The sequence below is a fragment of the Pseudophryne corroboree genome, chromosome 2, assembly GCF_028390025.1.
Source record: "Pseudophryne corroboree isolate aPseCor3 chromosome 2, aPseCor3.hap2, whole genome shotgun sequence".
Classification (NCBI taxonomy): domain Eukaryota; kingdom Metazoa; phylum Chordata; class Amphibia; order Anura; family Myobatrachidae; genus Pseudophryne; species Pseudophryne corroboree.
The window spans coordinates 153,161,400-153,185,901 of record NC_086445.1 but is presented as its reverse complement, the minus strand read 5'-3'; the positions used below and the strand labels follow the sequence as shown (position 1 = coordinate 153,185,901).

The window sequence follows — 24,502 nt, the reverse complement described above, 5'->3', positions numbered from 1 at the left end:
ATTGTACCCAATTTTTCAGTTTCTGACACTAAAATAAAAGTAGACTAGACAAAGGGCGATCGGGCACTGGTAAAATTAGTACTGTATTAATACTGTAGCACCAAAATTTGGACAATTAAAAACTCCAAAATAGAAAAAAAGAAGAAAAAACTGTGTTTTTTACTTCGATAAATAACGTTGTCCTACTTGGTGGTGCGCCCAGAGCCAGCGAGTACATATACTAGAAAAAAGGAGAAAAAGAAGGCTCTTGTGTGGGCGCACTCTTGGAAGGAAAGGAAAATTCCTATAACATGTAGAGAGAGATACTTAAAACATAACTTTTAATGTTGACAGTTGTAATAAGAATACCCATATAAATGATCCATATCAAAGAAAGAAATGTGATAATTAGAATTATTAAAAATGTTCTGGTCTGTTTAATCACACTTGGTGATTGGAATGGTTGTAGACATTGGATCGTCTTACCCCCAATTCCCCTGACCAGCACAGAATATCTGTGTTGATGGAACCAAGGAGTGATCATAAGAGTTATTTGATAAGTAAGTCCCACTAGGGCTACTTAATTCAAAGATGGTTGGTCTCCTGCATTCAACTGAGCTTGACTTTCTGACGTAAGCCACAAAAAATAGTAGTAAGCCTCAAAAGAAGAAAAAAAGAAAGAAAGAGGAAAGGGGAAAAGAGAGTTAGTGGTGATACTGCTGTTGGCGTCGCAAACACATATGAAGGGAAATGGTCCCTGCTCTACAACACCGGGTATTCGCAGGAAGTCTCCTCTCCTGGTACTGACCCGGCCCAACGCTGTTTGGCTTCCAAGATCAGACGAGATCGGCATTGGCAGCGTGGTATGATAGTAGAGAATTTTTATGATAGTACACCAATGAGAGTGCACCTATGTAGGAAACGGAAGAAAGAGGAAGAAAAGGAGAGAGAGAAAAAGAAAGAGAAAAAAGAAATGAAAATAGTATATGGGAGAAAAAAGGAATGAATCAGTATAGCGCAATAGATGGATCTGCTTTCTGCGTTAGACACAGCTCAACAAATCCCACATCTGTGGTATTGTGCTCCGTGAATCGCAGATGAGAGTCCATGAAACAATAGTGAGGTTTGAGCAAGAGGTATGAGAGATATGATGGGTTAAATTGTCAAAAAAATATATATATCGTCACGAAAGACTAGTGGGAAATTGAAGTGAAATGAAATTACTAATATTTTAAACATTGATTTGGAAAATCACATCGGTATTCATCGTGCATACTAGGCTAAAAATAGAAATTCAAAAGAACATGCTGAAGCTCACGATGAGTAAGATAATTATCGGACAATATACTGGCCTCTGCTGGAAAAAAACTTAGCATACCAGTATGAATACTTTGACAGATATTGGTTTTGGGAAAATCAGGGAAGAAGAAAAGAGATGAGAAAAAGATTTAGGCTATATATGTTAAGTTATTAGACAGTAGTGCTGTAGCAAAGAGCTGTGTGTGTGCTACACAGGTCCAATGACATAGGATAACATACAACAAATTACTAAATGCGCATCAAAGATTGCGGTCTGTGCAGAATATACACAGAACAGCAGTGGACTTCTAGTCACCAGCACTCTGATAAGAATATATATGTGTGCTACACAGATCTAAACATTTACTGTATAATCAAGCATATTCATAAATGCACATAATGTGTTGTTGTCTGTGCACGCTGTATACAGAGCAGCAGTGGGTCCAATCAGATATGATAGAAATTAATGCGCATCAAGGGTTGCCGTCTGTGCCAAATATACACAGGACAGCAGCAGACTTGCGGTCATCAGCACTATATACCAAAAATATCTATGTGTGCTACAGGACTATTCACATGCTGTCTAGTAAAACATATGTAATAAATACACAGAGTGTGTTGCTGTCTGTGCAGGATGTGCACAGAGCAGCAGTTGGCTTACGGTCACCAAAATTGGAGAAATAAGGCAGGTTAGGGCATTGTCATGTGCCCAGGCAGGAGCTGAGAAATCACTCCGTGTGTGGTCCCCCTCTCGGAAAACGCATTTGGCCCTGACGGGCTTGTTCACTTCTGGGTTTAGGAGGGTGTGTGCAGCATGAGGTTTTATAGCAGCTAATGAATGTGTGCTGACCATTGGTTAGATGATATCCTGAACGCTGGGCTAAGGATAGCAGCTGCCGCTGTGGAGCGTCTGTCCATTGCGACGGCGACGGGGCATGACGTGCAATGGGGGGCGGGGATTGTGCAATCACGAGACGCCATTCAATGACTGGCCGTGTGTGCACATGTGATGGCCCTGAGATATCGCGAGATCCCGGGCGCCATCTTTGTGGATGGCAGTTGCCTATTATGAGAGCAGGTAAACCCTTGGCGCCATCTTAGATAATGGCAGTAATGCAAAAATTATATATTAATACATAGGGAAATGATATGGGAATAAGTGGGGTAAATAAATCATGCTAATAAACCTAAAGGGTAATTGGAGGATTAAAATATTGTTAGTGAAAAATGGTAAGAGGTGAGGGGAGGGGGGAAGAAAAGACTGGTACGCACTGAAAAGTGAAGGGGACAAGTGTGTGCCAGTGAGAGGGGGGTGAAAATAGGGATGACTTAAAAACAGTGTAGATATAAAATGTGAAAGGAGAGATGGAGGTTGATTGTTGAGGAAAGGGGGGTGCATACTGGTGAGAATGACCACCCATTGACCGCCTGTGGGTGGGGTGTGGGTAAGGGGATAGGCGGGTGAAGAAATGGGGTGGGGAAAAGAAAGGGAAGGTGAGAGTGAAAGAAGAAGGAAAGAGTGGCAGGAGAAGGAAGGCCAATTGTGGAAAAATGATGAGAGTTGGAATTGGTTCTAATACTAGGAGGAATATTCACAGGAACACTGCATAATTGATGTTTTCATTCAGGCTAAAAGGCCTGAGACTGTTGAGCCGAAAGATCCATTCACTTTCCTTCTTGTACAGTTCCTTAGTAATGTCCCCACCTCGTATGCCCAAATGGACACGATCTAGACCGAAGACTTTAAGTTCATTGATGGATCCCTTGTGGTGATGGTGAAAATGCCTGGCAACAGAAGTAAGTTGTTTCATTCGGGCAAGGTCTTTCGCTGCGTTGCGTATATTGCCCAAATGTTCCAGGACTCTTTCTTTGAGTTTTCGTGTAGTCATACCAACATATTTCAGATTACATCCGCAGGTTATACAGTAAATGATTGCTTGTGTATCACAATTAAAGAAGTGTTGTAATTTCACTGTTTGGCCATATCTGTCCATAACCGTACTGCTTTTCAATATCTGAGGGCATGATTTACATTTGCCACAGGGAAAAGAGCCCGTGACCGAGGGTTTCTTGAGTGTAGTTGTTACAAAGTGGCTCTGAACTAGCTGATCTTTAATGTTTTTGGATCTACGCCAGCTCATCTGTAGAGGTGAATTCAGAAAAGGGGATAAATCTGGATCCAACTGTAGAGATGTAGAGATGTTTTGTTACCGCATTCTTGAGAATTCTCCACTCGGGGCAGAAAGTTCCTATAAATCTAATAACATCATCCTGTTCGGGGACCTCTTTCTTCTTCTTGAAAATCAGACTCTCTCTCTTTACCATTGCTGTAGCTGAGTATGCGCGTTTAAGTGAGCGTCTACTATAGCCCCTAGTCAGGAGGCGATTAGTGAGTTCTATGCTCTTGTTTTTGAAAGTGTGTTCCTCTGAGCAATTGCGCCGCAGCCTAAGATACTCTCCTTTGGGGATGTTTTCCACCGTAGGGGGAAAATGAGAGCTGGTCTGGAAAAGGAGACTGTTGGTTGCAGTCTCCTTCCGATATAGCTCAGTTTCAAGAAAACCTGTGGTGGATTTATAGATGTTCAGGTCCAGGAATGGGACTTTTTCAGCACTGATGGTGTAGGTCAGAGTGATGTTAAGATCATTGGTATTAAGGATGGTTATGAAATCCATCAGAAGGTCCCTCTCTCCGTCCCAGATGATAAATATATCGTCGATATATCTTAGCCATAATATCACATGAATGGTGTATTTCTCATTGATGGTTTTAAAGACATAAAAGTGCTCCCACCATCCCAAAAACAGATTTGCGTACGTAGGTGCACAGGCTGTGCCCATTGCTGTACCTCTCACTTGTAAGAAAAATTTGTCCTGAAAGACAAAATAATTCTTAGAGAGGACAAAGTCAAGTAATCTCAAAAGGAAATTTGAAAAATCTTTCTCGCCTCCTTGATCCAAGTAATATTTGACAGCTATAAGGCCTTGATGATGGTTAATACTAGTGTAGAGTGCCTCTACATCTAGAGTCACCAGAAGAAAATTAGTTTCAAAATGTATGTCATGGATCTTTCGTAATAGATCAGATGTATCTTGTAGATAGGAAGGCAAAGAAAGAACAAAATCCCGAAGATGCAGGTCCAAAAACCTACTTGGTTGTTCCAAAAGTCTGCCGTTGCCAGACATAATAGGTCTCCCTGGTGGGTTGAGGGCATTTTTATGTATCTTAGGCAAAAGATAGAATGTAGGTGTCTTTGGGTTCTGGACTGTGAGATATTGTGATTCCTGCTTTGTGATTGTACATTGGGCTGCAGTTTCTTGTATTAGGTTATTGTAGGCGTTCAAGAATCTGGCGGTGGGATTGCTGAGAAGTTTTTTGTAGCATGCTGGATTATGTAGCTGTCTATGAGCTTCAGTGATGTACATTTCTTGGGGCCAAAGGACAATGTTGCCACCTTTATCCGAAGGTTTTATAACGATGTCACGCCATGTTCCTAATTCCTGGAGTGCTTTTCTCTCCTTGAATTTAAGATTATTTGGAAATTGATGAAGTCCGTTTTTGGTTTGTGCATAGATGTCATCAAATTCTTTCGACACTCTACTCAAGAAGACCTTGATCTCTGGGCAGTTGTTATCGGGAGGGAAAAAAGAGGATTTGGGTCTGCACTTAGGTCTCTGAGTGGATGCTTCATCCATATTAGATTCTCTGCGAAGATGTTCTAGTTCCTGGATAGCATTGAGGTCTTCCGCAGACCAATCCTGATCTGCAGAGTTCTCAGAAAGTCTTGGTTCTTGTCTAGCAAATAATTTTTTCAGGAGGAGCTTCCCTCCGAATAGTCTCAAGTCCTTTTCCCAGGCAAATCTATTAAAGGATCTGACCGGGGAAAAATGAAAGTCCCTTAGCAAGTACTTCCATATGGTCAGGGGATAGAGATCTTGTGGATAGATTAATGACCTGAAGTTTAGCCGGATTGGTCGGGTTTACCGTATTGTCTTCCTTTGTCGGACTGGGTATCGGGCAGTCCTCGGTATGTCCCAATCTTGATTTCGTCCGTCGCCTCTTCTTTCCCCCTCTCCTTGTTTTCCCCGGGTTCTGGTGCGACCTCTTGGCCTCTGTCCCTGTCCTAAAAAACGTGGGGCAAAGTCTTCTGCCTCTTCACGATTGTAGGAATTATCTTCAAAGGTTTCGCTGGCCGAGTCTCCACTGTTCGAAGATTCAAATTCGGAGAGGGTGGGATCTTCCCTTCGTTTTCTGTTCTTATTTAGGGGTGTGGGATTCCACCTGAAAACGTCACCACGTGAGAAATCTTGTCTGTCCCTAATGAATTTGCTGCGTTTTCGATCAACTATCGCTTGTTCATATAGGACTATTTCTTTCTTGTGTTTCTCGAAGGCCGTTTGAAAGGATAGATCTTTTTCCCACGTTTCCAGCGTTTTGCCAAGTTCGTCAATCTCTTTCTCAACCTGGTCTATCAGTAGAGTGTCGTGTTTGACCAAAAGATGCAGTAGTTCATGAGAGCATTTGAGCAACACTGCCTCCCATTCGGTTTTCAAATTATCAGTTGCGAGAGGAAAAGATGGGAATATTTTAGGCCTTAGGCCCCGAGGTACAATCTTATGTTTGATATAATTTTCTAAAGTTGTGACATCCCATGATAGGCGTGTCCTCTTCTGCAGGCTTTTCTGTAGCCTGGAGAAGGTGGTCCGCCAGTCTGAATTTGAGGTAGATTGTACATAGGTCTCAGAGAATGGGTCCCCAAAATTTTCCAAATTCTGGCGTCTTAGTAGTTCAGTTTTCAGAGAGAATGTGGCCAAAATAGGATTGAGTATAGAGTTTTAAGCAAAATATAGCTAATATACTTATATTGCTCCTCAATCCCAATGATTAGGCAGAATAGTAATTGTGCTTAGCTGCTAAAAAAGGATCATAGGGTGGAAAAAAGAATAATATTAATATATTTATATACAAAATTAGGCGATGATTTTTAACCGTGCCAAACGATCAGAGACTGTTGTTTTAAACAGCATAGACTAATGCTTAGACTAGACAAAGGGCGATCGGGCACTGGTAAAATTAGTACTGTATTAATACTGTAGAACCAAAATTTGGACAATTAAACACTCCAAAATAGGAAAAAAGAAGAAAAAACTGTGTTTTTTACTTCGATAAATAACGTTGTCCTGCTTGGTGGTGCGCCCAGAGCCAGAGAGTACATATACTAGAAAAAAGGAGAAAAAGAAGGCTCTTGTGTGGGCGCACTCTTGGAAGGAAAGGAAAATTCCTATAACTTGTAGAGAGAGATACTTAAAACATAACTTTTAATGTTGACATTTGTAATAAGAATACCCATATAAATGATCCATATCAAAGAAAGAAATGTGATAATTAGAATTATTAAAAATGTTCTGGTCTGTTTAATCACACTTGGTGATTGGAATGGTTGTAGACATTGGATCGTCTTACCCCCAATTCCCCTGACTAGCACAGAATATCTGTGTTGATGGAACCAAGGAGTGATCATAAGAGTTGTTTGATAAGTAAGTCCCACTTGGGCTACTTAATTCAAAGATGGTTGGTCTCCTGCATTCAACTGAGCTTGACTTTCTGACGTAAGCCACAAAAAATAGTAGTAAGCCTCAAAAGAAGAAAAAAAGAAAGAAAGAGGAAAGGGGAAAAGAGAGTTAGTGGTGATACTTCTGTTGGCGTCGCAAACACATATGAAGGGAAATGGTCCCTGCTCTACAACACCGGGTATTCGCAGGAAGTCTCCTCTCCTGGTACTGACCCGGCCCAACGCTGTTTGGCTTCCAAGATCAGACGAGATCGGGCATTGGCAGCGTGGTATGATAGTAGAGAATTTTTATGATAGCACACCAATGAGAGTGCACCTATGTAGGAAACGGAAGAAAGAGGAAGAAAAGGAGAGAGAGAAAAAGAAAGAGAAAAAAGAAATGAAAATAGTATATGGGAGAAAAAAGGAATGAATCAGTATAGCGCAATAGATGGATCTGCTTTCTGCGTTAGACACAGCTCAACAAATCCCACATCTGTGGTATTGCGCTCCGTGAATCGCAGATGAGAGTCCATGAAACAATAGTGAGGTATGAGCAAGAGGTATGAGAGATATGATGGGTTAAATTGTCAAAAAAATATATATATCGTCACGAAAGACTAGTGGGAAATTGAAGTGAAATGAAATTACTAATATTTTAAACATTGATTTGGAAAATCACATCGGTATTCATCGTGCATACTAGGCTAAAAATAGAAATTCAAAAGAACATGCTGAAGCTCACGATGAGTAAGATAATTATCGGACAATATACTGGCCTCTGCTGGAAAAAAACTTAGCATACCCTTTTTTCACCCCCCTCTCACTGGCACACACTTGTCCCCTTCACTTTTCAGTGCGTACCAGTCTTTTCTTCCCCCCTCCCCTCACCTCTTACCATTTTTCACTAACAATATTTTAATCCTCCATTTACCCTTTAGGTTTATTAGCATGATTTATTTACCCCACTTATTCCCATATCATTTCCCTATGTATTAATATATAATTTTTGCATTACTGATCTGCCAATTTGCTTTAATCCTTAATGCATTTTTATTTTTATTTCATGCCATTTTAATTCTCAGTCACCCTTCTCTCTACCCAGGGTTCCTACTCATCATAATGCTCCCCTAATTCTGTCTCTCATTTATGTTCTAATCAGCTTTCCCTTCCCTGCGCTGCTGTTTTGCCATTATCTAAGATGGCGCCAAGGGTTTACCTGCTCTCATAATAGGCAACTGCCATCCACAAAGATGGCGCCCGGGATCTCGCGATATCTCAGGCCCATCACATGTGCTCACACGGCCAGTCATTGAATGGCGTCTCGTGATTGCACAATCCCCGCCCCCCATTGCACGTCATGCCCCGTCGCCGTCGCAACGGACAGACGCTCCACAGCGGCGGCTGCTATCCTTAGCCCAGCGTTCAGGATATCATCCAACCAATGGTCAGCACACATTCATTAGCTGCTATAAAACCTCATGCTGCACACACCCTCCTAAACCCGGAAGTGAACAAGCCCGTCTGGGCAAAACGCGTTTTCCGAGAGGGGGACCACACACGTAGTGATTTCTCAGCTCCTGCCTGGGCACATGACAATGCCCTAACCTGCCTTCTTTCTCCAATTTTGGTGACCGTAAGCCAACTGCTGCTCTGTGCACATCCTGCACATATAGCAACACACTCTGTGTATTTATTACATATGTTTTACTAGACAGCATGTGAATAGTCCTGTAGCACACATAGATATGTTTGGTATATAGTGCTGATGACCGCAAGTCTGCTGCTGTCCTGTGTATATTTGGCACAGACGGCAACCCTTGATGCGCATTAATTTCTATCATATCTGATTGGACCCACTGCTGCTCTGTATACAGCGTGCACAGACAACAACACATTATGTGCATTTATGAATATGGTTGATTATACAGTAAATGTTTAGATCTGTGTAGCACACATATATATTCTTATCAGAGTGCTGGTGACTGGAAGTCCACTGCTGTTCTGTGTATATTCTGCACAGACCGCAATCTTTGATGCGCATTTAGTAATTTGTTGTATGTTATCCTATGTCATTGGACCTGTGTAGCACACACACAGCTCTTTGCTACAGCACTACTGTCTAATAACTTAACATATATAGCCTAAATCTTTTTCTCATCTCTTTTCTTCTTCCCTGATTTTCCCAAAACCAATATCTGTCAAAGTATTCATACTGGTATGCTAAGTTTTTTTCCAGCAGAGGCCAGTATATTGTCCGATAATTATCTTACTCATCGTGAGCTTCAGCATGTTCTTTTGAATTTCTATTTTTAGCATAGTATGCACGATGAATACCGATGTGATTTTCCAAATCAATGTTTAAAATATTAGTAATTTCATTTCACTTCAATTTCCCACTAGTCTTTCGTGACGATATATATATTTTTTTGACAATTTAACCCATCATATCTCTCATACCTCTTGCTCATACCTCACTATTGTTTCATGGACTCTCATCTGCGATTCACGGAGCACAATACCACAGATGTGGGATTTGTTGAGCTGTGTCTAACGCAGAAAGCAGATCCATCTATTGCGCTATACTGATTCATTCCTTTTTTCTCCCATATACTATTTTCATTTCTTTTTTCTCTTTCTTTTTCTCTCTCTCCTTTTCTTCCTCTTTCTTCCGTTTCCTACATAGGTGCACTCTCATTGGTGTACTATCATAAAAATTCTCTACTATCATACCACGCTGCCAATGCCCGATCTCGTCTGATCTTGGAAGCCAAACAGCGTTGGGCCGGGTCAGTACCAGGAGAGGAGACTTCCTGCGAATACCCGGTGTTGTAAAGCAGGGACCATTTCCCTTCATATGTGTTTGCGACGCCAACAGCAGTATCACCACTAACTCTCTTTTCCCCTTTCCTCTTTCTTTCTTTTTTTCTTCTTTTGAGGCTTACTACTATTTTTTGTGGCTTACGTCAGAAAGTCAAGCTCAGTTGAATGCAGGAGACCAACCATCTTTGAATTAAGTAGCCCTAGTGGGACTTACTTATCAAATAACTCTTATGATCACTCCTTGGTTCCATCAACACAGATATTCTGTGCTGGTCAGGGGAATTGGGGGTAAGACGATCCAATGTCTACAACCATTCCAATCACCAAGTGTGATTAAACAGACCAGAACATTTTTAATAATTCTAATTATCACATTTCTTTCTTTGATATGGATCATTTATATGGGTATTCTTATTACAAATGTCAACATTAAAAGTTATGTTTTAAGTATCTCTCTCTACATGTTATAGGAATTTTCCTTTCCTTCCAAGAGTGCGCCCACACTAGAGCCTTCTTTTTCTCCTTTTTTCTACTAAAATAAAAGTACTCTACACAGTAAAATGCCAAAAAATCTACAGGCTCTTCTCACTGGGGTGCATGTTAATTTTTCGCAGTGCTGGCCTGGAATGTGCTTGGAGTGGGAAATGTCTTGAGAAATATAAGAAAACAATACAGATGAAATGCCTCTTTTGTTAAATTTTGACTCAATTTTAGAACAGTGAGGTTGATATGCCAGTTTCACTAAACTGTGGTACAATTTTGTTTGAGTTGAGTTAAATGTTGTTAAATAGAAAAAACACTGTGGCGCTTCATATACTGTATGTTAGTGGTGCTGACAGAATGGGATATAATACATTGTTACAAGCAGAGCCATAAGTAGAAATATTAGCCACTTTGCCAAGAAGGAAATTCAATGTCACCAATCCCTCAACTGTAACCAAACAAAAGTAAATATTAAATCTCTGTGCCCCATTAAGATTTGAGTCCTGCACAGCTGGCCCTCTGGCACAGTCCTAGTTATGGCCCTGGCTAAAAGTATAAGAGTATAGGCGTTACTATAATGGCTGTAGTGTGTGCGGTGCGCAGGCGCCCACACCGCACACACTGCACCCATAGAGTATACTGACCCCTCCGGAGTCTCCGGCGGCAGCTCTAGAGTGCGGGCACAAATCACTTGAGAACTGCTCATGCGCAGTAGGCTCTGGCTTTAAGACATAGTCTACTAGCTGCTGGAGAGGAGGGGGCCAGCGACGGAGACTGAACGCAGGTCCCCTCCTCTCTTAAGATGCTACCAACAAGTCATTCTATCCGTAGGTTGGATAAACTCCACAGAAAGGTGTTATTTCCAAGATCTGGGTGTTTCCAAACTGGCCATCTGACAAATGGGGGCGTAATGCGTGACCACACCCCATGATGCATGGCCATGCTCCCTTTCCAATATGCACACCTAAGGAGCACGGTGTAGAGAACTCCAGAGCCAATCTGTAGCACCAGTCAGTCCCTGGGTGTAGGTACACTATTTAGAAATGGACAAACTTCTAGCTATGCTACCTGGCCTTAAGGTTAGCTGCTAATATAAGAATGTGTACTGTATGTCTGTAGCTTCTAGAGATGAGCGGGTTCGGTTTCTCTGAATCCGAACCCGCCGAACTTCAGCTTTTTTTACACGGGGCCGAGCAGGCTCGGATCCTCCCGCCTTGCTCGGTTAACCCGAGCGCGCCCGAACGTCATCATCCCGCTGTCGGATTCTCGCGAGGCTCGGATTCTATCGCGAGACTCGGATTCTATATAAGGAGCCGCGCGTCGCCGCCATTTTTCACACGTGCATTGAGATTGATAGGGAGAGGACGTGGCTGGCGTCCTCTCCGTTTAGAGTGACTAATAGTACTAGAGAGAGAGAGACACAAATTTTGGGGAGCATAATATAGGAGGAGTACTACTTGCTGCTGATAGTGTGACCAGTGGCAGTGACCAGTGCCACCAGTTTAATGAATCCGTTCTCTGCCTGAAAAAAAACGATACACAGTGTGACACAGTCACACATACCATATCTGTGCTCAGCCCAGTGTGCTGCATCATATACTGTATATCATTATCTGACTGCTGAGTGCTCACTGCAGTGCTCACACAGCTTAATTGTGGGGGAGACTGGGGAGCAGTTATAGCAGGAGTACATATTTTAAGTACAGTGCACACTTTTGCTGCCAGAGTGCCACTGCCAGTGTGACTGACCAGTGACCACTGACCACCAGTATTGTGATTGTCTGCTGACCACCAGTATATTGTGATTGTCTGCCTGAAAAAGTTAAACACTCGTTGTGTGGTGTTTTTATAAACGCATTCTGCAGACAGTGTCCAGCAGGTCCGTCATTACATAATATATACCTGTCCGGCTGCAGAACTAGTGTGATATATATATATATATTTTCATTTTATCTCATTATCATCCAGTCTATATTAGCAGCAGACACAGTACGGTAGTCCACGGCTGTAGCTACCTCTGTGTCGGCAGTCGCTCGTCCATCCATAATTGTATACCACCTACCCGTGGTTTATTTATTTTTTTCTATCTTCTTGATACTAGTAGCTTACTTTAGGAGTCTGCAGTGCTGACAGACAGTGTCCAGCAGGTCCGTCATTACATAATATATACCTGTCCGGCTGCAGTACTAGTGTGATATATATATATATATATATTTTTTAATTTTATCTCATTATCATCCAGTCTATATTAGCAGCAGACACAGTACGTTAGTCCACGGCTGTAGCTACCTCTGTGTCGGCAGTCGCTCGTCCATCCATAATTGTATACCACCTACCCGTGGTTTATTTATTTTTTCTATCTTCTTGATACTAGTAGCTAACTTTAGGAGTCTGCAGTGCTGACAGACAGTGTCCAGCAGGTCCGTCATTACATAATATATACCTGTCCGGCTGCAGTACTAGTGTGATATATATATATGTTTTAATTTTATCTCATTATCATCCAGTCTATATTAGCAGCAGACACAGTACGGTAGTCCACGGCTGTAGCTACCTCTGTGTCGGCTGTCGCTCGTCCATCCATAATTGTATACCACCTACCCGTGGTTTATTTTTTTTTTCTATCTTCTTGATACTAGTAGCTTACTTTAGGAGTCTGCAGTGCTGACAGACAGTGTCCAGCAGGTCCGTCATTACATAATATATACCTGTCCGGTTGCAGTACTAGTGTGATATATATATATATATATATATATATATATTTTAATTTTATCTCATTATCATCCAGTCTATATTAGCAGCAGACACAGTACGGTAGTCCACGGCTGTAGCTACCTCTGTGTCGGCAGTCGCTCGTCCATCCATAATTGTATACCACCTACCCGTGGTTTATTTTTTTTTCTATCTTCTTGATACTAGTAGCTTACTTTAGGAGTCTGCAGTGCTGACAGACAGTGTCCAGCAGGTCCGTCATTACATAATATATACCTGTCCGGCTGCAGTACTAGTGTGATATATATATATATATATATATATATATATTTTAATTTTATCTCATTATCATCCAGTCTATATTAGCAGCAGACACAGTATGGTAGTCCACGGCTGTAGCTACCTCTGTGTCGGCAGTCGCTCGTCCATCCATAATTGTATACCACCTACCCGTGGTTTATTTTTTTTTCTATCTTCTTGATACTAGTAGCTTACTTTAGGAGTCTGCAGTGCTGACAGACAGTGTCCAGCAGGTCCGTCATTACATAATATATACCTGTCCGGCTGCAGTACTAGTGTGATATATATATATATATATATATATATATTTTAATTTTATCTCATTATCATCCAGTCTATATTAGCAGCAGACACAGTACGGTAGTCCACGGCTGTAGCTACCTCTGTGTCGGGACTCGGCAGTCGCTCGTCCATCCATAATTGTATACCACCTACCCGTGGTTTATTTTTTTTTCTATCTTCTTGATACTAGTAGCTTACTTTAGGAGTCTGCAGTGCTGACAGACAGTGTCCAGCAGGTCCGTCATTACATAATATATACCTGTCCGGCTGCAGTACTAGTGTGATATATATATATATATATATTTTAATTTTATCTCATTATCATCCAGTCTATATTAGCAGCAGACACAGTACGGTAGTCCACGGCTGTAGCTACCTCTGTGTCGGCAGTCGCTCGTCCATCCATAATTGTATACCACCTACCCGTGGTTTATTTTTTTTTTCTATCTTCTTGATACTAGTAGCTTACTTTAGGAGTCTGCAGTGCTGACAGACAGTGTCCAGCAGGTCCGTCATTACATAATATATACCTGTCCGGCTGCAGTACTAGTGATATATATATATATATATATATATATATTTTAATTTTATCTCATTATCATCCAGTCTATATTAGCAGCAGACACAGTACGGTAGTCCACGGCTGTAGCTACCTCTGTGTCGGGACTCGGCAGTCGCTCGTCCATCCATAATTGTATACCACCTACCCGTGGTTTATTTTTTTTTCTATCTTCTTGATACTAGTAGCTTACTTTAGGAGTCTGCAGTGCTGACAGACAGTGTCCAGCAGGTCCGTCATTACATAATATATACCTGTCCGGCTGCAGTACTAGTGTGATATATATATATATATTTTAATTTTATCTCATTATCATCCAGTCTATATTAGCAGCAGACACAGTACGGTAGTCCACGGCTGTAGCTACCTCTGTGTCGGCAGTCGCTCGTCCATCCATAATTGTATACCACCTACCCGTGGTTTATTTTTTTTTTCTATCTTCTTGATACTAGTAGCTTACTTTAGGAGTCTGCAGTGCTGACAGACAGTGTCCAGCAGGTCCGTCATTACATAATATATACCTGTCCGGCTGCAGTACTAGTGTGATATATATATATATATTTTAATTTTATCTCATTATCATCCAGTCTATATTAGCAGCAGACACAGTACAGTAGTCCACGGCTGTAGCTACCTCTGTGTCGGCAGTCGCTCGTCCATCCATAATTGTATACCACCTACCCGTGGTTTATTTATTTTTTTCTATCTTCTTGATACTAGTAGCTTACTTTAGGAGTCTGCAGTGCTGACAGACAGTGTCCAGCAGGTCCGTCATTACATAATATATACCTGTCCGGCTGCAGTACTAGTGTGATAGATATATATATATATATATATATATATATATTTTAATTTTATCTCATTATCATCCAGTCTATATTAGCAGCAGACACAGTACGGTAGTCCACGGCTGTAGCTACCTCTGTGTCGGGACTCGGCAGTCGCTCGTCCATCCATAATTGTATACCACCTACCCGTGGTTTATTTTTTTTTCTATCTTCTTGATACTAGTAGCTTACTTTAGGAGTCTGCAGTGCTGACAGACAGTGTCCAGCAGGTCCGTCATTACATAATATATACCTGTCCGGCTGCAGTACTAGTGTGATATATATATATATATATTTTAATTTTATCTCATTATCATCCAGTCTATATTAGCAGCAGACACAGTACGGTAGTCCACGGCTGTAGCTACCTCTGTGTCGGCAGTCGCTCGTCCATCCATAAGTATACTAGTATCCATCCATCTCCATTGTTTACCTGAGGTGCCTTTTAGTTGTGCCTATTAAAATATGGAGAACAAAAATGTTGAGGTTCCAAAATTAGGGAAAGATCAAGATCCACTTCCACCTCGTGCTGAAGCTGCTGCCACTAGTCATGGCCGAGACGATTAAATGCCAGCAACGTCGTCTGCCAAGGCCGATGCCCAATTTCATAGTACAGAGCATGTAAAATCCAAAACACCAAATATCAGTAAAAAAAGGACTCAAAAATCTAAAATAAAATTGTCGTCGGAGAAGCGTAAACTTGCCGATATGCCATTTACCACACGGAGTGGCAAGGAACGGCTGAGGCCCTGGCCTATGTTCATGGCTAGTGGTTCAGCTTCACATGAGGATGGAAGCACTCAGCCTCTCGCTAGAAAAATGAAAAGACTCAAGCTGGCAAAAGCACCGCAAAGAACTGTGCGTTCTTCGAAATCACAAATCCACAAGGAGAGTCCAATTGTGTCGGTTGCGATGCCTGACCTTCCCAACACTGGACGTGAAGAGCATGCGCCTTCCACCATTTGCACGCCCCCTGCAAGTGCTGGAAGGAGCACCCGCAGTCCAGTTCCTGATAGTCAGATTGAAGATGTCAGTGTTGAAGTACACCAGGATGAGGAGGATATGGGTGTTGCTGGCGCTGGGGAGGAAATTGACAAGGAGGATTCTGATGGTGAGGTGGTTTGTTTAAGTCAGGCACCCGGGGAGACACCTGTTGTCCGTGGGAGGAATATGGCCGTTGACATGCCTGGTGAAAATACCAAAAAAATCAGCTCTTCGGTGTGGAAGTATTTCAACAGAAATGCGGACAACATTTGTCAAGCCGTGTGTTGCCTTTGTCAAGCTGTAATAAGTAGGGGTAAGGACGTTAACCACCTCGGAACATCCTCCCTTATACGTCACCTGCAGCGCATTCATAATAAGTCAGTGACAAGTTCTAAAACTTTGGGCGACAGCGGAAGCAGTCCACTGACCAGTAAATCCCTTCCTCTTGTAACCAAGCTCACGCAAACCACCCCACCAACTCCCTCAGTGTCAATTTCCTCCTTCCCCAGGAATGCCAATAGTCCTGCAGGCCATGTCACTGGCAATTCTGATGAGTCCTCTCCTGCCTGGGATTCCTCCGATGCATCCTTGCGTGTAACGCCTACTGCTGCTGGCGCTGCTGTTGTTGCTGCTGGGAGTCGATGGTCATCCCAGAGGGGAAGTCGTAAGCCCACTTTTACTACTTCCACCAAGCAATTGACTGTCCAACAGTCCTTTGCGAGGAAGATGAAATATCACAGCAGTCATCCTGTTGCAAAGCGGATAACTGAGGCCTTGACAACTATGTTGGTGTTAGACGTGCGTCCGGTATCCGCCGTTAGTTCACAGGGAACTAGACAATTTCTTGAGGTAGTGTGCCCCCGTTACCAAATACCATCTAGGTTCCACTTCTCTAGGCAGGCGATACCGAGAATGTACACGGACGTCAGAAAAAGACTCACCAGTGTCCTAAAAAATGCAGTTGTACCCAATGTCCACTTAACCACGGACATGTGGACAAGTGGAGCAGGGCAGGGTCAGGACTATATGACTGTGACAGCCCACTGGGTAGATGTATGGACTCCCGCCGCAAGAACAGCAGCGGCGGCACCAGTAGCAGCATCTCGCAAACGCCAACTCTTTCCTAGGCAGGCTACGCTTTGTATCACCGGTTTCCAGAATACGCACACAGCTGAAAACCTCTTACGGCAACTGAGGAAGATCATCGTGGAATGGCTTACCCCAATTGGACTCTCCTGTGGATTTGTGGCATCGGACAACGCCAGCAATATTGTGTGTGCATTAAATATGGGCAAATTCCAGCACGTCCCATGTTTTGCACATACCTTGAATTTGGTGGTGCAGAATTTTTTAAAAAACGACAGGGGCGTGCAAGAGATGCTGTCGGTGGCCAGAAGAATTGCGGGACACTTTCAGCGTACAGGCACCACGTACAGAAGACTGGAGCAACACCAAAAACGCCTGAACCTGCCCTGCCATCATCTGAAGCAAGAAGTGGTAACGAGGTGGAATTCAACCCTATATATGCTTCAGAGGTTGGAGGAGCAGCAAAAGGCCATTCAAGCCTATACAATTCAGCACGATATAGGAGGTGGAATGCACCTGTCTCAAGCGCAGTGGAGAATGATTTCAACGTTGTGCAAGGTTCTGCTGCCCTTTGAACTTGCCACACGTGAAGTCAGTTCAGACACTGCCAGCCTGAGTCAGGTCATTCCCCTCATCAGGCTTTTGCAGAAGAAGCTGGAGACATTGAAGGAGGAGCTAACACGGAGCGATTCCGCTAGGCATGTGGGACTTGTGGATGGAGTCCTTAATTCGCTTAACAAGGATTCACGGGTGGTCAATCTGTTGAAATCAGATCACTACATTTTGGCCACCGTGCTCGATCCTAGATTTAAAATCTACCTTGGATCTCTCTTTCCGGCAGACACAAGTCTGCTGGGGTTCAAAGACCTGCTGGTGAGAAAATTGTCAAGTCAAGCGGAACGCGACCTGTCAACATCTCCTCCTTCACATTCTCCCGCAACTGGGGGTGCGAGGAAAAGGCTCAGAATTCCGAGCCCACCCGCTGGCGGTGATGCAGGGCAGTCTGGAGCGACTGCTGATGCTGACATCTGGTCCGGACTGAAGGACCTGACAACGATTACGGACATGTCGTCTACTGTCACTGCATATGATTCTCTCCCCATTGAAAGAATGGTGGAGGATTATATGAGTGACCGCATCCAAGTAGGCACGTCAGACAGTCCGTACTTATACTGGCAGGAAAAAAAGGCAATTTGGAGGCCCTTGCACAAACTGGCTTTATTCTACCTAAGTTGCCCTCCCACAAGTGTGTACTCCAAAAGAGTGTTTAGTGCCACCGCTCACCTTGTCAGCAATCGGCGTACGAGGTTACTTCCAGAAAATGTGGAGAAGATGATGTTCATTAAAATGAATTATAATCAATTCCTCCGTGGAGACATTGACCAGCAGCAACTGCCTCCACAAAGTACACAGGGAGCTGAGATGGTGGATTCCAGTGGGGACGAATTGATAATCTGTGAGGAGGGGGATGTACACGGTGATATATCGGAGGATGATGATGAGGTGGACATCTTGCCTCTGTAGAGCCAGTTTGTGCAAGGAGAGATTAATTGCTTCTTTTTTGGTGGGGGTCCAAACCAACCCGTCATTTCAGTCACAGTCGTGTGGCAGACCCTGTCACTGAAATGATGGGTTGGTTAAAGTGTGCATGTCCTGTTTATACAACATAAGGGTGGGTGGGAGGGCCCAAGGACACTTCCATCTTGCACCGCTTTTTTCTTTCATTTTTCTTTGCGTCATGTGCTGTTTGGGGAGTGTTTTTTGGAAGGGCCATCCTGCGTGACACTGCAGTGCCACTCCTAGATGGGCCAGGTGTTTGTGTCGGCCACTAGGGTCGCCTATCTTACTCACACAGCTACCTCATTGCGCCTCTTTTTTTCTTTGCGTCATGTGCTGTTTGGGGAGTGTTTTTTGGAAGGGCCATCCTGCGTGACACTGCAGTGACACTCCTAGATGGGCCAGGTGTTTGTGTCGGCCACTAGGGTCGCTTATCTTACTCACACAGCTACCTCATTGTGCCTCTTTTTTTCTTTGCGTCATGTGCTGTTTGGGGAGTGTTTTTTGGAAGGGCCATCCTGCGTGACACTGCAGTGCCACTCCTAGATGGGCCAGGTGTTTGTGTCGGCCACTAGGGTCGCTTAGCTTACTCACACAGCTACCTCATTGCGCCTCTTTTTTTCTTTGCGTCATGTGCTGTTTGGGGAGTGTTTTTTTGAAGGGCCATCCTGCGTGACACTGCAGTGCCACTCCTAGATGGGCCAGGTGTTTGTGTCGGCCACTAGGGTCGCTTAGCTTACTCACACAGCTACCTCATTGCGCCTCTTTTTTTCTTTGCGTCATGTGCTGTTTGGGGAGTGTTTTTTGGAAGGGCCATCCTGCGTGACACTGCAGTGCCACTCCTAGATGGGCCAGGTGTTTGTGTTGGCCACTAGGGTCGCTTAGCTTACTCACACAGCTACCTCATTGCGCCTCTTTTTTTCTTTGCGTCATGTGCTGTTTGGGGAGTGTTTTTTGGAAGGGCCATCCTGCGTGACACTGCAGTGCCACTCCTAGATGGGCCAGGTGTTTGTGTCGGCCACTAGGGTCGCTTAGCTTACTCACACAGCTACCTCATTGCGCCTCTTTTTTTCTTTGCGTCATGTGCTGTTTGGGGAGTGTTTTTTGGAAGGGCCATCCTGCGTGACACTGCAGTGCCACTCTTAGATGGGCCAGGTGTTTGTGTCGGCCACTAGGGTCGCTTAGCTTACTCACACAGCTACCTCATTGCGCCTCTTTTTTTCTTTGCGTCATGTGCTGTTTGGGGAGTGTTTTTTGGAAGGGCCATCCTGCGTGACACTGCAGTGCCACTCATAGATGGGCCAGGTGTTTGTGTCGGCCACTAGGGTCGCTTAGCTTACTCACACAGCTACCTCATTGCGCCTCTTTTTTTCTTTGCGTCATGTGCTGTTTGGGGAGTGTTTTTTGGAAGGGCCATCCTGCCTGACACTGCAGTGCCACTCCTAGATGGGCCAGGTGTTTGTGTCGGCCACTAGGGTCGCTTAGCTTAGTCATCCAGCGACCTCGGTGCAAATTTTAGGACTAAAAATAATATTGTGAGGTATTCAGAATAGACTGAAAATGAGTGGAAATTATGGTTTTTGAGGTTAATAATACTTTGGGATCAAAATGACCCCCAAATTCTATGATTTAAGCTGTTTTTTAGTGTTTTTTGAAAAAAACACCCGAATCCAAAACACACCCGAATCCGACAAAAAAAATTCGGTGAGGTTTTGCCAAAACGCGGTCGAACCCAAAACACGGCCGCGGAACCGAACCCAAAACCAAAACACAAAACCCGAAAAATTTCAAGTGCACATCTCTAGTAGCTTCATCCTCCTTATACTTTCAATCTTTTCACTCATGCATGACCTGGAATTACAACATAATCAGTAATCACATACTGTATGGGGTAACTTTATTAAGATGGGAGTTCTATTTGCCCATAGCAACCGATCAGATTCCAGGTATTATCTTCTAGAAGGCGCTAAATAAATAAGAAGTAGATTCTGATTGGTTACTATGGGTACCATCCCATTTTAAATAGAACTCCCATCTTAGTAAATTTACCCCTAAAGGGGGGTACTCACGGAGCGATATTCTAAGCAATCTGACTAGATTGCTTAGAATATCAGCATGATCGCTCCGTGTGTAGCCCCCTCAGCGATAGCGATGCGCAGCCCCGCACATCGCTATCGCTGCTGCTAGATTGGCCTGCATGCAAGTGAAGTGAGCGCCCCCCCGTCTCCCCCCGCACGCTCAGCACAGATCGCGCTGTGCTGAGCGGCAGGAGAGATGTGTGCTGAGCGGTTCGCTCAGCACACATCTCTCCTGCATCGGCCCGTGGGTACTGGGCTTAAGAGTCAATGTCTAATACAGGGCTGGGATTATAGTCTCAAAAAAGCAGAGTTGATGAGCTGGCAATACTTGGATCCCAATGAAATTTTGGTATGGAGTAATTACAGGTCTAAAGTAAGTTCAATTCTAAATGCAGCCCTGCTAAATTAGGCACTTATTTGAATACAAATAAGTGTATTGTTTATTTAAGAACAACATGTGACAATAAGACTATAAAAAAACTATCCATTTTTACTATTAATTATGAAGCCTTCTATGATGGATTGTAGATATCAGTATTGAACTATTAGTAGATTTGCAACAATTAGCTGCTTGTACTGTATGTTATGCCATTATCTGGAGGAAGTTACATTATTACTCCTACTAGTATAACTATATACTTGGGGATTACACAGAGAAAAAAAAGATTTAAGCTCTTCCTGTGGGGTTAGAGCGTACAGAAACAAATGGATCACATATCATAACATAGGTTAGTGTGCGGTCTGTTCTTACTTTAAATCTACAGCTGTTTTATTTTGACTTTCCCATTGAAATTTTACTGCGTTAAAAAATTGTGTATAAATATAAACATATCAGACATCTTGTCTTGTGAACAAAAAAATAAAGAAATAAATAACTGAATCAAATCCCCCCAAAAAGGTCAGTATTGAATATTAAATGAATTGCAATACAAAATTATAATTACTTTTATGAAAAATAGGGCCTAATTCAGAACTGATCGCAGTTTGCAGAGGTTTGAGATCGGGCAGTCACTGCCCTGCCAGAGAAAAAATCTGCCCCGTGCAAGTCTGCGTATGCCATGCAAAAAGTTTTGCGAACGCCTGCCAGCTGCAAATCTGTTTGCAGCTCACTCACCATCAAATGTTTTTTCCAGTCTGTGCGTAGCACAGGACTTACTCCTACAGTGCAAAACAAACAGGCTGATCAGGCCGAAGCTGACGTCACACACCCGCCCTGGAAACGCTTGGGTCAGCTTCCTGTCAATCAGCCTGCGTTCGCAGACGCAGGATTTTTTAACAGGTTGGCCTTGCAACTGCACATTACGATCAGTATGCATGCACAGTTGTTCGATAATCGCCCGCTGTGCAATTTCACACAACAGCGATCAGGTCTGAATTAGGCCCATACCTTGCTCCACTTTGCTCAGCCTCAAGCAAGGCTCATTTCGAGTCAGACCACATACTCTAGATTACCTAATAGTTAGAGATGAGTAGGCTCGAATCTCTGAGATCAAAGCCCACCCGAACTTACTAGATTCGAGGGTATCCGGACCCGCAGCTCGGATATCCCTGCTAATTCCGGCCTCCACATCAAGTAAAAACATTACCAGATGGCGTCAGATTCTAGTTTTGGATACCTTTATAGGTCCCCTGCACCAGTTGCTGTAGTCCGACCTCATGCTGCTGTGCTTTGCTCTCCTTGTCTGGCTGCTCCTGGCTGCTGATGTGTCCACGGCTCCACGCTGCTCGGCTGTGCTGCTGCTAGTACCCATCCAATCCAGTGGTAGCTCCTGTGCTGTGTTCTGTCCATACACTCCAGTGGCTGCCGACGCACCAGTCAGGTGTCCATGCACTCTAGTGCTGCTGACGCACCTTTCTAGTATCCATCCACTCCAGTGCTACTGATTCACCTGTCCGGTATCCATCCGCTCCAGTGCTGCTGACTCACCTGTCCAGTGTTCATCCGCTCCAGTGCTGCTGGCTCACCTATCCAGTGTCCATCCGCTCCAGTGCTGCTGGCTCACCTATCCAGTGTCCATCCGCTCTAGTGGTGCTGGCTCACCTATCCAGTGTCCATCCGCTCCAGTGATGCTGGCTCACCTGTCATGTGTTCATCTGCTTCAGTGCTGCCCCTGAGGAAAACCAGCAGCAAGTTGGTTAAAGGATTGTTGAGCGGGCTGTTGCTGCTGATCCCTGAACTTTTAATGGACTCCATGTGAGTTTTTCCAAACAAAAGCAGCATAAACGTGAGTGCTGGTTCTTTGCTTTTTTCATGAAAGTGAGTTTGTTTATTATTTTATATCAACTACAGTATATATATATATATATATATATATATATATATATATATATATAGGAATACCAGATAGGGGTTCTAAGCGACCTAAGGTGTTTGTATATGACCGAATAAAATATGTCAATATATTTAAATATGTATAAAAATTCGTTTGTAAAAATGTTTCTTTTTAAAAAAAAAAAATTTATTTCACAACACTAAAAAATATATTAAAAAATACAGTACCAATAAGTATAACACAATAAAAATACAGTTTCTCTAAAAGATTACTGTTTTTTAAAAAAAGGGAAATGGATATGAATAAAAATCTCAAGTAAAGTGCAGATAGTCTGTGCAAAATACGCTATTCAAAATGTGAGAAAAGTTTTAAGAGTCTTAACTGATGTAGCAGGAGGTCTCTGGGTAAAGGCCCAACGCGTTTCGTCTCTAGGACTTCTTCATGGGGTAAGTGACAGGGTATCATAGGGCTCCTATATATACCCCCTTAATTGGGAGTTAAGTGATGACATCACTTCCTGTCTATGCTAATTGAAAAACCTATCCTTGCTGGAGCAGGAGTAAAGTTGTTCTTACTAGCCACCATTGTTATATGTGGCACACGGTAAACAATGTAATTTGATTGTCAGCAGAGTTTAAACATCAGAACGGGAGAGCACGGAGAAGTGCGGTACTTCCGCCACACTTCCGGTATCTAAACAGTTCAAGTGCGCATGTGCGCCGTCTTTTCAAGGTTCCCCGCTTCCGGTTTCGTTTCTGTATCGCCGTGGTGACGTCCTCGCGAGCCATGGCCGTCTTCATCTGATTGGTTAATCGCGGCACATGGTCTCTCCCCACCGGAACTGGTATACTGTGGAACGCACCGGTGAAACGCATCACATGTCCCGGAGTCTCGGCTTCACCCTGTTGACATGGTGACGTTCTCTCATGATGATGTTTTTTGCCCGGACGTAATCGCCAGAATTGCATAAATAAACATCCCAGGGGGGGGGGGGGGATATACATATACGCGAGTAGGTGATTCATGATTTTTACCTGTGAAACTCAGTGCTATGTTGACCATTATTTAAAAGTGCGAGTGAGTTAGGAAATAGTGATTTATTTCTTAAAGTGCTGTTGCCTTAATATTAATATTAAAAATATTGAAAAGTTACCTTAATTTTAATACAGTGAACCAATTGGTAAGGTGCGATTGCCTTAATATTGCATGCATTATTTAATTGTGACCATATATATATTTAGGGAATAAAGTTATGTATTTAGGAGGCTTATAACCTTTAATAAGTGATCATGTGATCTGTGGATATCTGTCGCAATTGGACATTGAGAAGTTGCCTTTACTTTCAGTACAGTACCTAATATTCCCAATGGGTCACCCCTTCTGGTACTAGTCAGGCCCAACACTGCTTCGCTTCCAAGTTCGGTTGAGATTGGGCCTTTCCAGTGTGGTTTGACTGTATTACTTTCGTATGCAACAAAGAATGCCCACAATATATTAAGTTTATTAGTGATTTTATTATTGCAGAAGTGCATAGTTAACAAACATGTGAAATAATGGGGAGTGCAGGATAAAATCTGGATATTTGCTAATAATTTTCAACGACACCTCACAAGAATGGAGCGATTTCATAATTCTCATTCAGGCCGAGTGGATGCATGGTTTTTAGTTGAAAAATCCAGAACATTTCTTGTTGTGACAACTTGATTGCCAA

General features: G+C 43.1%; 4 pseudogenes; 1 reads left to right on the top strand and 3 right to left on the bottom strand.

The window, feature by feature from the left end:
* Nucleotides 1-738: 738 nt before the first annotated feature.
* On the bottom strand, nt 739-856 carry LOC135051879 (5S ribosomal RNA; annotated as a pseudogene).
* A 6,156-nt stretch (nt 857-7,012) lies between these two features.
* On the bottom strand, nt 7,013-7,131 carry LOC135053187 (5S ribosomal RNA; annotated as a pseudogene).
* Nucleotides 7,132-9,546: 2,415 nt separating this feature from the next.
* LOC135051410 (5S ribosomal RNA) lies at nt 9,547-9,665 on the top strand (annotated as a pseudogene).
* A 14,468-nt stretch (nt 9,666-24,133) lies between these two features.
* Nucleotides 24,134-24,252, bottom strand: LOC135051362 (5S ribosomal RNA; annotated as a pseudogene).
* Between the last annotated feature and the right edge of the window lie 250 nt (nt 24,253-24,502).